Genomic DNA, 8,207 nt, shown 5'->3' on the forward strand with positions numbered 1-8,207 from the left:
GTGGTTTTTGAGCGAGGGTGCAGAAATCGTGAGAGAGAGGCTCCGTCCTCAGCCACGTGAATCTCGCACGAAAGTTTCGAGACCGTCCTTCGGCTTGCATCTCCTCAAAATTCGGACATACGTCGCGAGTTTTCCTTGGTTTGCTTCATTCTCCGCAGGCTTCAAATCATGCATATCGTTCGACGAGGCAGCGATGGTCGTACAGGACCGCTCCTTGACTCTGGATGTGCACCTTACAGAACCGATCCTCGGCAGCTCGAAAGTCGCAGCGCTTGGGCTGATCAGAGCGGATGATAGAAAGCGGATGATAGAGCTACCGGAGAGATCCTCCGAGATATCATAACCTCGCGGCTCGATAGTGTCGGCCTGTCGACGAGAGATCTCTAGGCCGATGCTAGAGACTCATTCGCCTTCGACTCTGCCGTCCTCTCGGATTCGGACGGAGTCGGTCTCGGAATGGGAGAGAATTCAGACGATGAGGCAACAATTCGAGACGATCGAAGAGTCAGAGCGGATCCCAGAAGCTTCCAGTGTCTCTGTCGGCGAGGAAATGGAGCGTTTGCCACGAGTGGCCCGTGATTTCAAGAAAGAAAAAAGAATGAGATGGATGAAATCGGTCGCTCGCCGTGAGAGCAGATGTAGCCGAAAGGAAGACCGCTCTGTCGAGTGTATGGGCCATTCTCGAGAATCCTCGCTCCGACTTCGCGTTGCAAAACGAAATCGGTCAGAAGAAACCATCAGAGAGAGGAATAATTCATATCCTGGGGAGTAAACTCAATGTTGAAGGAAGCTTTGTTCCCCTCGAGCCTGATGCCGATGAGCCTATCCGGGTGAGTTCCTTCCACTCATTCACCGTTCATGTTAAGTCTACGTACACGAGTTTCTGAGCCTAAAGCCAGACTCAATCATCTGAGCACAGGAAACTCAGGGAAGAAACTCAGGGACTCTTCTCCGCTCCATCGAAATCATCCGCATCCGATGAGTCCTCCGAAGCTTGTCGTAGAGAAACCTTCGGAGAGAGTTTGCGCTCCATTGTGCCGCTGGCAGCCGCGGGAATCTCCTCGATTTCTCCCGGGAGATCCTCCAAGCGAGCCGTTCACTCGACGTCCGTCAAAACCGAACGGGACTCCAGCGTCGCTCGCCTCTCGTTGGACGAGCATCGCGCGAGACTGAACCCGGAGACCCTCGATGATAGTTTCGTACTCCGGAAGACTTCCCAAAATAGGGCCCAGTAGTATTGGCCCACGGAGTTATCGGGGCCGAAAAATGCTCTTCGGAACCTGACCTGCTGACGTATGACGTATCTAACTTACGAGAAGATCTGAGGGGGGGGGCTTTGGGGCTTCAAAGAAGTCACTGACAAGGACGTATCAAGCGTGAATTATGAAATCTTGGGTATGCTTCCGGAACGAGGCAGGAATCATTCCGAATCGGCCCCTTTTCGGGTAGATGCATTTTCATGGGTTCAATCAGATGGGATAGAGGGAGGCTCGATCTGAGGATGAGTTTTCCGAGGAACCGCTGTCTGCGGGTCTCCGCTGTTTTTCCTCGCGTGTCTCTGCGGTTCCGGGACCGCGCTTCGAGGGATTCGCGGGTGTTTGCAAATATGCGAATCCGAAGAAAAAATACAGGATCAGGCATAACTTTCCTGAGAATCTCATTGAGAGGAAATACAAGTCCGCCAAGCCAAAAACCTAGCAGGGTGAGTACACAGATAAAAAATATAAGACTCACGGACACAATACGCCAATGAATCAGATAGACGAACGATAAGAATTTCTCTCGGGCCCCACCGGGACCTGATGGGATCCCATGGGGAAAGCGAACACAAATCGGTCAGACACGAAATCCGGCTGGCACAGTTTTCCCCGCGTTTTCCTCGAGAAAAAAAAACGAATTCTCCCACAAGATCGACTCTCAGAACAGCTCGAGGCATCTCAAGGACAACAAGGGCAAGTACGGATGGAACTGTGCGAATTTTCATAAAAGGTCCCACCAAGAGAAACCAGAAGCCCGTCAAACATAGAATCTTATTACCGAGTGGTGACGATGACGATCGATGTCCAATGGTCACGAGACCTCATAGAGTCTCACCGGGAGAAATTAGAGGCCTTCTGGTACGAGGAAAAAAACTCATCACCGACGAGAACTTCAAGTCCGGAAACCAGAGAACTCACCGGAATACCATCGAGGGGAATACGAGACAATCGGGCACACGATTCCGAAGAATTTCGAGATCTAATGGAGTTCCAGTAGAACGATACTTACCCTTCGGACACAAGATCTCACGGAAGTCCCCTTGTGGAACGACGAGACCGTTTATGCTTGAGACGTTATATCGAGACAAGCACGAAAACACGTGTTTGAGGAAGAATACGACGAGCCCGTCAAAATCCGATTAAATGAAGTATCAGTCGGAATCCCACCGAGGAAAGAACGAGGCCGGATTGATCCTGAGCAGTCAATGGACGGTTTCGACCTTCACCTAATGCTTCGGAACGGGCTCTCTAGAACGAAGATGATTGGAAGAGGACGACGGAAAAAGGAAAACTCCGGCTCGATGATGACTTGACCTCTCGGACATCCCGTGTGATATTGTCCACACTCCTAATCCCGTATCGTTCCAGGAACACACCAACGATACGCAGCGTGTATACTTCGATCAATATCCGCGAGAACAATTTCAGAGAATGAGCTCGAGTCCGGATTCCAACAGCCGTATGCATGGGCGGCGGGGGTAAGCTAAGACGTATTGGAAGCAGTGCCTTCCCGCTCATCTCTCCGGACCTGGATGGTACTAGTGAGTGACATAAAGTATCGTGGGATAAGTTCACGGCTGGCGCAAAAACATGAACCAATCAGCGAACCGCTTGCTCTTCAGATCGGTGCCGACCTATTGGCACTGATGACGGTCGCGGCTTGGCCAATAGAATTATACTGCGAGTATACGCTCGTTTCATGCCAGTGGATGGTCCAGTGCACGCAAAATTATCGAGCCTCCTCCCTCGCATCCGCAGATCTCAATTCTACTACCTAAATAAAAATTCACGGCATCTTGGAAAAACGGGAAATTCACGGCTTTTGCCGCGACCGTCAATGCCAGCTTGGAGCTGCTGAGAACCCTCCCGCCGACTCGGAACGCTGTGATTTCTGGGCGCAGGAACTGCTCTTGACATCATCCGATGAGGATGGACTCGGCGTGGCGGTAGAGTCCTCTCCGTGTGGGCGGTTGCTCTCGGCGAGCGAATTATGCGAAGCGTAGTAAGTGCGCAAGCTTTGGGGTCGCTCGGCAAGCCGTGCTGAATCGTTCGATATGAGACACCGGATCCATCGAGGTGATGACTGCGAGTACGCTCCGCATCTCCTCACTCATGGGGTCTAAGACTGCGGACCCGCGTCGTGGTTGAGAGACGGGTCTCCGCTCCCACGGCAGTCGTAGCCAGCGGGACCCATACCACCACCTGAATAAGCTTGCGGCCGAAACCAGTCGAGTCGTCAGATCCGGGATGTTCCAGTTGCCTTCTAGATCTAGATGGAACCAATCTTCTGCTCGGGAGTCCGCTTGGATCTCACGCACGAATCGTTTCCGGAACTCGATGATGTGGCCCAGTTATAGGCGATCCTTGAGTCGGTGTAAAACAGGGTGCGTTCGAATCAGACGTTCATCTGTTCAGTCGAAAAAAATCTCAGACGCCGCGTCGGCAATCAGAGCCCGCCAGGAGCTCAAGTCGGGGTAAGGAAGGTGGATCGCGGGGGTACCCGGGTACCTTCTTGCGACCCCTGAATCATGACTCATGACCAAATCAAGACTGGCCCCACGTTATTCTATGGGTTTTATGGTTTTTTATTGGGCATCTTATAGACTAGTGGTTCTCAACCTGGGTTCCGCGATGCCCAGAGGTTCCGCGAGGCTCTTCCCGGGGCTCCGAACGACGATTTGCCGCGGAACCCCAGGGTTCCGAGAGGCCCCCTCCGGGCCTCCCCAGGGCCCTTTCCAAGGCTCTACTGTGTATTACTTCACCGGGAAAATTGTCCTCGTCGATATATTTCCCATGTTTCTCGCATAACTGTCATCGGGGGTCTCATGATCCACCGACGGATAGCCGAGTGGTTAGAGCGGTCTGCAAGTCCCATGCAGATTCGCGGTAGCCACTTCGACCAGTATCGCGCGGGAGGCAGCATGGGTTTGATCCCTGCAGCCGTCTACTTCAAGGATGGTCTTCCCTTCGGGAAACCCATGCGTCCCGGGTGAATGCCGAAGTAGCACTCAGGCCATAGCCATAGCCCTAAATGTACAGGATTCTATCAATTGCGGAAAAGTTAAGGAGCTTCTTATATCCCAGATGAGAGTTAGGAGGAATTAGAGCATCGGGAGAAGAAAGAACTCCATTCAGGTCGTCGGAAAAAGCTCGACGTTCGCGTAATTCATGACCGGAACCTGACCGCAAACAAAGCAGCACAATCAGAATTCGTCGAGATGCTCTGTTCCGCTCGAAGGGGGTGGATACGAGAGACCCGTCGGAACTGCTTATTTTTTTGGCAGAGACTGCACCGGTATGAGAGACATCAATTTGGATATGATGGAAACCCGAATGAAAAAGAATTCCATCTCTTGTGGGAGTGTTCAAGAAGAACTCTTTGCTCAGCTCGAGCGGTCCTCGTGGAATTGGATCTCCGGAAGAAGTAAAGGTCGAAAAACAGGGGGTCGGAAGAGACCCTAGTTGCGGAAGGATGTTCTAGGTACGAAATCATTCCATGGGGTTTTCATTGAGCATTCCGTAGACCATGCCTCCCAATCCATCTTTTGTTTTTTTTTCGTTTTTTTACTGTTTTCATTATTCCTCTAAGTGTTGCTTTTCCAGAGAGCATTCTATTGGCGATCGCGCCAACTTTCGTTGAATACATCCTCGACTGAATCGAGACCAATATCCGGGCGTGACCGTCACCCAACCCAATATGGCGTGATCATAAAAAAATCTATCTATCTATATATACCGTATTCTCTCTAATAGTGGGGCACTCTCTTTTATTCGGGCACTCTCTATTAGACGGGTACCTTTTCGGAAGTTGAGAATATCGACGGACACTCTTCAATATTCAGGCACTCTCTATTAGAAGGACACCCTTTCGAGAATCGGAGATGGAGGCTGGCTCCCTCGTGTGATTCGAAGGGCTAGAGGCCAGCGGGAGCATTGAGTCAGAACGATTTCGAAAAACCGTTCCTCCCTCTGTTTACCACGATCGCTGCGAGCATTGGACCGTCAAGGACCGACGAGCCGCAACGTGAAGCGTCGCTCACGACATACTCGTCGAACTTTCTCTCGTCCTTCGGTGAGAATATTGGTCGACGACTGACGAGTATCAGTGAGCTCGGAGTCTGTCTTCGATCCGATCATTTCGAATTCTGATGGAATCCTCGGACGAAACTGTCGTTCCTCCGGTGCAGAGGAGATGCTACTCGATTCAGTTCAAGCTCAATGTTGTTGCGTTCGCGGAAATCAACTCCAAGAAAAAAGCAGCCGAAAAATTCAAGATCAGGAGGAGCGGAGTTCAGGCGTGGGTCGCGCAGAAAGAAACTCTTCTGGAACAGAGAGATTCAAAGTTCAGAGTGGAAGGATGTGGACGTCCTTTGAAAAACGGGGAACTCGACAATGCGGTGATCAACTACGTTAAGGAGCAGCGAGCGAAACAGCTGCGAGTCACTCGGAGTATGATTCAACGCTTTGCCCAGACGATCGGCCCTCCAGGATTCGCGGCCAGCGAGGGCTGGCTACAGAAGTTCCTTGTCCGGCATCGGCTCACCAATCGCCGACCGACAACAGTGTGCCAGAAACCTCCGGAATCGTACGAGAACGCTCTCATTAATTTCGTGATGCACGTTGCAAAGCTCCGAGAACGAAACGCGTACCGGTATCTCTTAGCGGCGGATGAGACAGCCGTTTTTCTAGACGCATCAAACAGCTGCACCGTCGCAGAATTAGGATCTGAGGATGTTCCTGTGTTGACGACAGGGCACGACAAATCCCGTATAACTGTTTTGCTGACAGCGAGATCTGACGGATTTAAGTGCAAACCGTTCGTCTTGTTGGATCGAAAGCGTGTCGACAAGAAAATCGAGGATGAATTCAAGCACACCTTGGTGCTTTCCTTGGCCGCCACCACGTGGATGAATGATGAGACGACCACAGCGTACCTACAGAAAATATTCGGGACTTCCCTCTTCGGCAAGCGTCTTCTGGTATGGGACAGCTTCCGTTGTCATGTCAGCAAAGGAACCAAGCGGACGCTCAGAGATCTGCGATTGGATACGGCAGTTATACCGGGAGGTTGCACGAAGTTCATACAAGCCCCAGACGTGGACTGGAATGCTCCGCTCAAGGCGAGCATACGTCGGTCTTATGAAAACTGGATGGTTAATGGCAGGACCCCCAATGTCAATCTACCTGAAACGGATAGAAAACGCTTGGAAAGAGCTCCCAGAGGAGCTCATCGCCGAATCTTTCAAGAATTGCGGACTAAGTGTGGCTCACGACGGAGACGACCAGATTCTTCGCTTTCGACCGGACAAGGCGATTCCGCATGGATGTCCCGGCCTGAAAAAAGCCCGCGATGCCATTCGGATCGAACCGAACCTCGTAGATGTCGAGAACTCGGACGACGACGAAAACGACGACGAAAACGACGACGAACCCATTAACCAAAACCTTCTCTACTTCTCAGATGAAGATATTGATCGAAACTCATGATCTCGTCACGATCAGAGGGAGATGACGACTCTTTCCCTAGTAGTCAAGGAAAGAAGCCGATAGTTCACGCAGTCTGTGAATTCTCCGCTGATTGGTAGTACCTCTCCTCATAGCTGCATCCTAATCCTCTTCTAGAAATTGACCTCTTGTGACAAGTGCATCTCGAGTCATCTAACATCTTGTACAGACCTAATTCAAAATACCAGCAATAGACAGGAGTGGATGCGCATTCATTCTTCCAATGGAAATGAAAATGACAGGAGTGCTCAAACTGTGACTTCAGCATTACGGGGAAAATCTGGAATCACTTCCTAGTTTCGATGCCCCGGGAGAGTCCGGGAACGGGCACTCTCCTCCAGACGGGCACTCTCCCTCAGGAGGGCACCCGTTCGGAATGTTGAAAAAAATACACGCAGGCCATTGACTGAGTCTCTAACTCAGTCGGATAATGGGCGTAGAACTACGCTCTTCTGAATTTTCACCTGAATTCTTAGACATGTTTATATCAAAATATATCAGGCTCTCCCAAATAAGAGTTTCTGACTGCTCTGCTCTCTCCTATCTCCCAGAGATGGAGTAGAGTTTCCAATTCATCGACATCAGCCCTACTGCACTAGGCTCTCACTTCGATTTTATAATTGGAATGCATCGTTCAAGGGTTTCTGGGAAGGCAATTGGTACGCTTGAGGAAGTGACATTAAGTGGCATCTTCGGGCGAGAAAATTATCATACGATGAGGTCCGTTGTCTCCTATTTCAACTCACAGTGAGAATCGTTTTCACCATGAAATGATGAGATAACTTCGTATGAATAAAATGCGCCACTTTGACTCATCGCGGATATCCTCGAATTTTCCCTTTTGATCATAATGGAAATCATGATCTCGTGTGCGATCATTGGTATACTCATCAGAGAATAGGTTTTTTTCGCTCAAATGTTTCTGCGGAAGCGAATTGTGTCTTTTAAGGCACGATTGAATCCCGAAAAGTGAGATCGCCTTCTTTTTCGTAAGTAGTTGACGGAATCGAGCCGCTATCGTCTAGACGGTCGAAGTTGCCGAAGCTAGACATTTCTTGCCATCATGATATTTGTGCTAGGATGCGTAGTTCTCGAGTATTTTGAACTCGAGCCTATATTATGGCCTATTTCAACCCGAAGAGAGGATTCTCGAGTTCGGCATAACCTTCTGACGATGCCTCACAAGCACTCCCGCATATTTGCCCATAACAGTTTCCCTCATAAAATGCTTTGTTTTCGAGAATATCGACGATGGAGTTTGTGACCATTTTTCACGATTCGCACCCCATCTTGTCCACCTACCGGGGGCTATAGCGTTGTTCTACGCTAATAGAGGGGCACTCTCTAATATTCGGGCCGTCTCTAATATAGGGGCAGGTTCCGGAAGCTCGGAAGATATAGGGGCATGCCCCACTATTAGAGAGAATACGGTATGTATAAAAC

This window comes from Galendromus occidentalis, unplaced genomic scaffold (genome assembly GCF_000255335.2).
Source record: "Galendromus occidentalis unplaced genomic scaffold, Mocc_1.1 scf7180000077191, whole genome shotgun sequence".
NCBI classification, from domain to species: domain Eukaryota; kingdom Metazoa; phylum Arthropoda; class Arachnida; order Mesostigmata; family Phytoseiidae; genus Galendromus; species Galendromus occidentalis.